Here is an 8645-nt window from a genome sequence, read left to right on the forward strand (position 1 = left end):
GCTCACAGTATTACTGCTGACCTTTATGCATCATGGGATCCAAATAAGATATTTCTTTAAAATGAGGTCACTAGATACAAGAAAGTTCCCTTCTCTACTTTAAAGTGTCTAATTATCTTCAGCAGAGTCTTTCCATTGCTGTGGCATCAAAATGAGTTGTTTTAGGATAATAATACAGTACATTTCATTACTGTCTATACTACTATCTCAATTTTTTTTTCTTTTGATAAGTGAATGTTTTGTCCTATGGAATAAACCTGCAAATCATAAATTGGAGATGGGGTAGAATTGGACTTCCCCATTTGTTTTAATTACATGAATAATAATTAAGGGGTAAGTTTTAATCTATGCTTTACACTGTTTTTTTTCTTTTTCTGTTATCTCATATACTGAAATAATAGTTTAATAGTATAGATAAATAGTAGATAAATAGATAAATAGTATTTATCAGTGCTTGGACTAACACACTTGCAGTGATCTATGACAAGGAAAGAAATCCAGTTACTATTATAAGCAAAGAAAGTAAGTCAAAGTAATTATATAAAGCTGGTCTATTTGGCCATTTCCTTTTTAAAAATTGCCATCTCATTTCATTGGCTATCCATCTTTACTGTGCCTTCCCCCTTCTTCCAGACCTCCATAAGAAAAGCAATCAATGGACTTCAGACTTTCTTCCAAGTATATGGATTTTCTTTCTCCCAACTGTCTGATATCACACATGGTAGTAGAGATGGATGAACTGATTAAGCAACAGAGAAATGGTTTATTTACACCTAACTCTTATATAATTCTGGGAAGGCTGGTGGCAATATTGTAAGATGAGGTGAAAATGGGCCATCACAGCTCACTGTATACTTATCTCTCTTTCCCTTACATGAATGTTTGGAGGAAAATAAATAATACATTTTACAGATATCCTCTCTTGTTCTACTATGCCAACACATGTCCCTCCATTCTGTTTCCTTTTTTGGATAGCCTTATGGTGGTAAATGGGAAGAAAAATTATCCCAAAAGGAAAGAGTTAATAATATCTAACCTGTCAATCTATTGTCATTCTTAGGTCAAGAAAATGAAAGCATAAAGAGCCAGGGGTGGATTTTACCGGTTCTGTCCACCTCTGTAGAACCAGTTGCTCTGAAGAGCAGCAGACATAGAACCAGTTCTATGTCTGCTGATGTTGTGGCCCACCCCCCCCACCGCCTGGGCTCTTACTTGACCTTTACTTCCTGCTTTTTCAACTGCAGCTGCTTTGCACGACACAGCTGTAGTTGAAAAAGCAGGAAAAAAGGGCTTTTCCAACCACTGTGCACTTGCATGCAACGCTGCTCAGCTGTCCGGGCAGCTCAGCAGGTTGTAAATTGCACTCGTGTGACTCGCACAACTCGCGCATGTGCGTGCGACACTAATAGACACAACCAGTAGTTATACCAGTCGGATCCCATCCCTGTAAAGAGCCAATAAATAGTAGAAATATTTTCCCTCATAGGTGAGCTTTTAAAAAGGAATGGCTGATGTTCTATTTTGATTTTTGTCTTTTCTCATTGCACTCCAGTTGTTTCTTCTTCCACAAATTAGATTTTCTACTTTTTTACAAGGTTGTTCTGTCATCTAATGTGCTAAAGGAATCTGCTGGGATAAATCTGAATATTCTGCTTCTGCCAAACTTCCCACTTGACAATAGTAGCTTTGAATATATCTGCCATCACTAAACTTTCCTGAGCAAAATAATATATTGGGGAAAATATGCCTGGAAAAAAGGATGTTGGCAAACAGTAGTAATATATTTTAAAATGTAACTTGCATCAATGGAGTTTGTATTTTATAATTTTTTACCTGATATGTCAAAGAACGATAACATTAAAATGGTACTTGGATAATATGCATTAACAATTAGATAAATTAGAGAAGATGCATATTGAAACTCCATGTATTATGAGACAGTGCAATGGTAAACATTTTTTTAAAGATTTGTTTTTATCTGTAGAAAATAAAATAAAATAAAATAAAATGAAATCAGGGGTGGGATTCAAAAATCCCAGCAACCAGTTTGCTGCCCTGTTGCTGGGTGGGTGTGGACATGGTGGGTGTGGCCTACCAGAACTTCTGGGAGGTCCATTTTTCACCTTCCCAAGGGCCCAGAGGCTTCCTTTGGGCTTGTGAGAAGTGTATTCATTTTGTGACTCAAATCTCATGATGAAAGGGATGTTTTCTTTTGAAGTGGGGAAGGGCAGTGCCGAGCACTGATTAAAATGTTGACTGATCTTGGAATGTCTTTGAAGTGCTGGGAATTATCACACTTTTTGAAATGCCTTTGAAATGCTAGATACCGAATAAAGAAGTGTCTGTTATGTGCTAGGTACCATAAAGGATGATAAAATGTAACTTGTATCCTGAAAGATAGGTTGTAAATCAAGCCATTTGTATACTGGGGGGGGGGGGTCAATTTTAGGGTATAAGAGTAGAGCAAAAGCTTTGTCTTACGTTCTTCCCAGCTGCCAAAGGGGAGAACCCATCTGCAGATGTATCCAATAAAGCCTTTTTTCTTGGATCAACTTTGAATCCTGGTAGTTTTTCTTTAGCCACTATCTCACAATTTGGGGGCTCGTCCGGGATCCTCGACGGTGGTCGACTGGAAAACGGGGACCAGATAAGAGAGTGGCCACAACCTCCCATTGAGAGGCACCTCTCCCCGAATTCGGTCAGACTCCCGAGGTGACTGGGAATCCAGACGATCCTTGGAAAAAGAACTGACACGAAATGCCGGCTGAGAGTGTGTGAGATCGATCTGAGTTGGGGACGCCCACGCATCCTTTTGACTTCAGAGAGTCCAGGAGTGATCAGATCAGGTAAACTTTGTTCCTTTCATTTGCAGTCAGAAAAAAAAGAGAGGGGTCCTTAAACTCTCTGGGAGAATCCAGCATCTGCTGGAGGACTGGGACTGGTGAGTCAAGACTCTGGGAGTCTGGAAGAGTAGAGATGGGAAAGGGACAGAGCAAGGGTCTGGGAGACCAGGAAGAAGCCTGTCTGGGACAGGGAAAATTTGACAATGGCAGAAAACCAATTCCAGTAGATTCGCCTCTGGGACAGCTACTCCAGCAGTGGTTCTCCCCGAATCTAAAGTAATTCACCAAACGTCTCGAAAAGAAACACATGATCTATCTTTGTCGAGACCGATGGCCAAAATATCCTCTGATTGATCCTAAATTTCCATATTACTGGAGTCCTGAGGGGGGAAACCAGTACTTATTGGATGACCAAATTGCAAGATTATATTCTCCAACACAAAATGACTACTCAAATTGCATATGTATGGTTTCATGTGAAATTTGAAGGTCCCGTCCCTCCAATTGAGGGTCAATACATGTCTCAACAGAAAAGCAACGAAAGCGAGATGGATGATTGGCTTCAGAGTCCGCCGCCCTCAAATCCTAATGTGAATAATGTACCAGCCAATGTTCCTATGGCACCGCCGCCATTGCCGGCACCCCAACCCCCTCTTCAGCCGCCCCCCTATCCGCGGCTGAGAAAAGAAGTGGAAGGATTAAAGAGAAGTGTTCAGGATTTTCCATTCAGAGAAAAACCTGAAGTGGATGCATTTCCTCTTAGGGAAGTTCCTAATGGGGTCAATGCTGCAGGCAACCCGGTGACAGTCTTTGTGGCTGTCCCCATAAAACCAGCTGAGTTGCGAGAATTAAAAAAGACTCTTCCAAAACTTCATTAAAATGCTCATGAGGTGGCCGAACAGTTAGATCTATGGATGGGTCCGAATGATTACACGTATCAGGTGATGATGTACATTCTGGGGCATCTATTTACTCCTGAGGAGCGTGATCTCATTCGGACTTCAGCCTGGAAAGCATGGAATGCAAGAGTGAATGGACAACAAGGGGCAGTGGCTGCAGATCTGAAATTCCCTATAGCTGTTCCCGATTGGGATCCAAACACCCAAGAGGGTAGGGATAATATGCGGAATATGAGAGCAATGATCATGGAGGGGATAAAATTGGCAGTCCCACAAGGGAAAAATTTAACTAAAGCCTTTGAAGTAAACCAAGGCAAAGATGAATCCCCTGGAGATTATTGTACCAGACTCCGGGAAAGTCTAGTTAAGTACTCAGGAGTAGACCCTAGCACACCTGCTTTTGAAGCCATGCTGAAAATGCAGTTTGTGACTGGAGCCTGGCCAGATATCCAAAAGAAAATTCAGAAAATGGATAATTGGGGAGCTGTGGGAATTGTTGATCTCCTGAAAGCAGCCCAACAAGCTTTTGTGAACAGAGACACTGTAAAAACCAGACAGAAGTCACAAATGATGGTTGCAGCTGTACAGGCTGCAGCAAAGAATGAAATGAAGAAAGGTGGGAATTTTGGTAGGGGTCAGATTGGAGAAAGGAGAGAGAATTTTGGGGAATACAATCAGGGAAGTTTTCGGGGTAGAGGAAGAGGTTTTAGAGGGAGAGGTATGGGAATGAGACAGCCTGGAATGGATAGGAGTTGCTTCAGGTGTGGGAAGGAAGGTCACTTTGCGTGCGAGTGTCCTACCAACCGAGAAGAGCGGAGTTATGCATTGTATGATGATTAGGGCTGTTCCGGCTCCTTTAAGAGGACCTGCGGGGAGCCATTGGTAAACATTTTAGTGGGTCCTAACCGTCAGGAGCGGCTGTTCCTGATAGATACTGGCGCAAGCCGGACTTCTGTGTGTGACCCGGTAGAGGGTGCACATAGATCCAGGAAAGTGATAAAGGTAGTTGGGGTGAGTGGAAAATCGCAGGATGTGAGTGTGTTTGAACAAATTAGACTGGAAATGAATGAAGTGGTGACTGAAGCTGAAGTGTTGTATATTCCTGATTCTGGAGTGAATTTGCTGGGGAGAGATTTATTGCCTGTGTTTGGTATCCAGCTGTGGGATACCGGGAAGGGAGTAAGGATGTGGAAGATGACTGTGGAAGATGAGAGAGCAATTTCAGATGAGGTCTGGGCAGGAGGGGAGAAGCCCAGTGGTTCCTGATCCCTATACTATCTTGGGATGAATCCCTCCCAAAGACAAATGGTTTACTGTGATAGATCTGAAGGATGCCTTCTGGGCATGCCCCCTTGAGGAGGGAAGTAGAGACCTGTTTGCATTTGAATGGAATGATCCTGAGACTGGGAGAAAACAGCAATTAAGGTGGACAGTACTTCCCCAGGGCTATACTGAAAGCCCTTTGTTGTTTGGACAGGCTTTGGAAGAAAAGTTAGTGTCTTTTGAGAAAAGGAAGGGGATCACGTTGATTCAGTATGTGGATGATTTGTTGCTGACTGGGGAGAAAGAAAAAGAGGTTAGAGCAGCATCTGTGGCTTTGCTAAATTGGCTGAAGGAGCAAGGATTGACAGTTTCAAGGGAAAAGATCCAGTTTGTGGAAAAGAAGGTGAAATATTTAGGGCATTATATTCAGCAGGGGGTAAGGTCCTTGTATCCTGAGAGGGTGAAAGGGATCATGAGCCTGGCTCCCCCCAGAAACAAGACAGAAGTCATGAAAGCTCTTGGATTGTTGGGGTATTGCAGAGTCTGGGTGGACCAATACACTGTGTTAGCCCAATTCCTGCACAGGAAGCTGGTAGGAAAAGGAGAAAGTATAGAATGGTTAGAGGGAGATGATGAGAGATGGGAAGTTTTAAAGAAGGCACTGTCATCCGCACCGGTTTTGGCTTTGCCCAATTTGAAGCTCCCATTTCATCTGTATGTGTCAGCAGCTCAGGGAATGGCACTAGGAGTGTTGGCGCAGAAGAGGGGGGGGACAATACCAGCCCATCGCTCTTCTGAGCAAAACTCTGGAGCCGGTGGTGAGAGGATGGCCGGTGTGTGTGCAGGCTGTGGCTGCTACAGCTATGTTGGTGGTAGAGAGCAAGAAGTTAACCTTTGGGGGAGCCCTTGTGGTGCATTCACCTCATCAGGTCACTTCTGTGCTAAGTCAGTTGGCAACAACTTGGATGACAGAGGGGTGGATTCTCAAATATGAAACCATTTTGAGAACCAGCCCTGATGTAGTGATTGGGACAGATAGGAATTTGAATCCAGCAGAATTCCTAGAAGGAAGAAGACAGGAGTGGGAAGCTGAGGACCATGATTGTTTGTTGCAAGTAGATCTGATGACAAAGGTGAGGGAGGATCTGGAAGAGACTCCTTTGAAGGAAGGAGAGAGATGGTTTGTGGATGGATCAAGCAGGGTTGAGGAAGGGAAAAGGAAGTCAGGATTTGCAGTCGTGACAGGAGAAGGGGAGGTCATAGAAAAAGGCTCCCTTCCTTCTTCATGGTCTGCGCAGAAATGTGAGTTGTTTGCTTTGAAGAGGGCTTTGGAGTTGGCTGAAGGAATTGATGTGACAATCTGGACTGATTCCAAATATGCCTGGGGTGTGGTCCATACCTTTGGTAAGATCTGGCAGGAGAGGGATTTATCAAGGCTGATGGGAAACAAGTTGAACAATTGCAGCTTGTGGAACAAGCCTTGGAGGCCCTGCAACTACCAAATCAAGTGGCAATAGTGCATGTGAATGCTCATCAGAAAGGAAGCACCCCAGAGGTAGTTGGAAACAGGTGGGCAGACAAGTGGGTAAAAGAAGCTGCAGGGGAGATAGAGCTGGTAATGGCATCAATTCCCTTGCTAGAAGTGGAAGAGGATGAGGGATGGAAACCTGAGGGAGAAGAGAAAGATGATTTGGAAAAAGAAGGGTGTACATTAACTGAGGATGGGTGGAGAACCTCAGAGGGGGTGAGGGTGGTCTCTGTGAATGCAATGAGGGGAATTCTGGAAAAGGTACATGAGGGAGGGCATTGGGGAACAGAAGCACTGGTAACAGCTGTGAAGCCACATTTTTGGAGTCCAAAGATGTGGACACTAGCCCAGAGCATCTGTTGGAAATGCTTGATATGTTTGAAAGTAAACAAGAAAGCAGCAAGGAAGAAAGAAATAGGGGGGGGGCCGACCCCTAGTGGGCTGGCCTTTCCAGAGAGCACAGACTGATTTCACCGAATTACCAGAGAAGGGGGGGGGTTGGAAATACTTGTTTGTGAACTTATCTTTGGCACTGCTCAGAATCAGAACATGTCCAAGGAAAGACACTGGGATCTCTCCATTCGAGATGCTAATGGGGCGACCCTACTTGGCAAAAATAGGGAATCCAATTCCTGAATTTACAGATTTATTCTTGAGAAAATATTTGCAGGCGCTGTCCAGGTCTTTGCTTTCTCTCCATAAACAGGGACTATTGGTGCATCGACCACCTCTTGCTGGGAGCCAACATCCTTTTGAGACTGGAGATTGGGTTCTGATAAAGACTTGGAAAAGTGAGAAGCTGCAACCTAGCTGGGAAGGCCCGTACCAGGTGCTGCTGACAACTGAATCTGCAGTTCGCACTCGGGAAGGAGGCTGGACGCATTACAGCAGAGTCAAGAAGGCACCGGAACCTGAGAAACCTTGGAAGGCCATTCCAGTGGACGGTCAGCCATTGAAGTTAACTTTGAAGCGGTAACATTCAGCTGATTTGCCTAGTGACTATTTACTTCAGGGGTGTCCAACCTTTCACCTTCCCTGGGCCACATTAGAAAATGAAAATTTGGTTTGGGCCGCACATAATTAAATTAAATAATTAATTAAATTAAATTAAATTAAATAATTAAATTAAATTAAATTAAATTAAATTAAATTAAATTAAATTAAATTAAATTAAATTAAATTAAATTAATAAATTAAATTAAATTAATAAAATAATAAAATAAAATAAAATTATTATTTATTATTTATTATTAATTATTTATTAAAAATTATTTATTTTTATTTTATAATTTTCCGGCCAAATTTTGTGGGGGGAGGGAAAGAAAGCTTGCCCGCCTCGCGCCTACCTCTCCTCCTGCAAATGCAGCAGTGGTGGCGCGGCGGCGGGGCAGAAGCAGCAGCGGTGGCGGCAGCGACGGGGCAGAAGCAGCAGTGGTGGTGGCGGCAGCGGGGGGCAGAAGCAGCAGTGGCGGCGGCGGGGTGGGGGCAGAAGCAGCAGCGGCGGGGGCAGAAGTAGCAGCGGCGGTGGCAGCGGGGGGCAGAAGCAGCAGCGGTGGGGGGGGGCAGAAGCAGCAGCGGGGCGGGGGCAGAAGCAGCGGGGGGGGCAGAAGCAGCAGTGGTGGCGGCAGCAGGGGGGGCAGAAGCAGCAGCGGCAGCGGGGGGGGCAGAAGCAGCAGCGCGGGGCGGCAGGGGGGCAGAAGCAGCAGCGGCAGGGGCGGGGCAGAAGCAGCAGCAGCGGCGGCGGGGGCAGAAGTAGCAGCGGTGGCGACAGCGGCGGCAACAGCAGGAGGTGGCGGGGCAGGACTTTTGGGCTGCGGCTGCCCGCCTTTTCTGTTGCTCGCCTCGCCCCGCCTCGCGCCTACCTCTCCTCCTGCAAATGCAGCAGTGGTGGCGGCGGGGGCAGAAGCAGCAGCAGCGGCGGCAGGGGCAGAAGCAGCGGCGGCGGTGGCGGGGGGGGGACAGAAGCAGCAGCGGCGGCAGTGGCGGCGGGGGCAGAAGCAGCAGCAGTGGTGGCGGCAGCAACAGCAGGAGGTGGCGGGGCAGGACTTTTGGGCTGCGGCTGCCCGCCTTTTCTGTTGCTCGCCTCGCCCCGCCTCGTGCCTGCCTCTCCTC

General features: G+C 45.7%; 1 long non-coding RNA gene across 1 annotated transcript; it reads left to right on the forward strand.

Moving 5' to 3' along the window:
* The first annotated feature begins 4860 nt into the window (after positions 1 to 4860).
* Positions 4861 to 7525, forward strand: LOC148132137 (uncharacterized). Its single transcript, XR_015747628.1, has 3 exons — positions 4861 to 5408; positions 5521 to 6227; positions 6304 to 7525. It is a non-coding gene; the product is annotated as an uncharacterized LOC148132137 (long non-coding RNA).
* Positions 7526 to 8645: the final 1120 nt, after the last annotated feature.

Source organism: Notechis scutatus, chromosome 2 (assembly GCF_049901735.1).
Source record: "Notechis scutatus isolate UNSWTSFEM ecotype Mainland chromosome 2, rNotScu1.2, whole genome shotgun sequence".
Lineage (NCBI taxonomy): Eukaryota > Metazoa > Chordata > Lepidosauria > Squamata > Elapidae > Notechis > Notechis scutatus.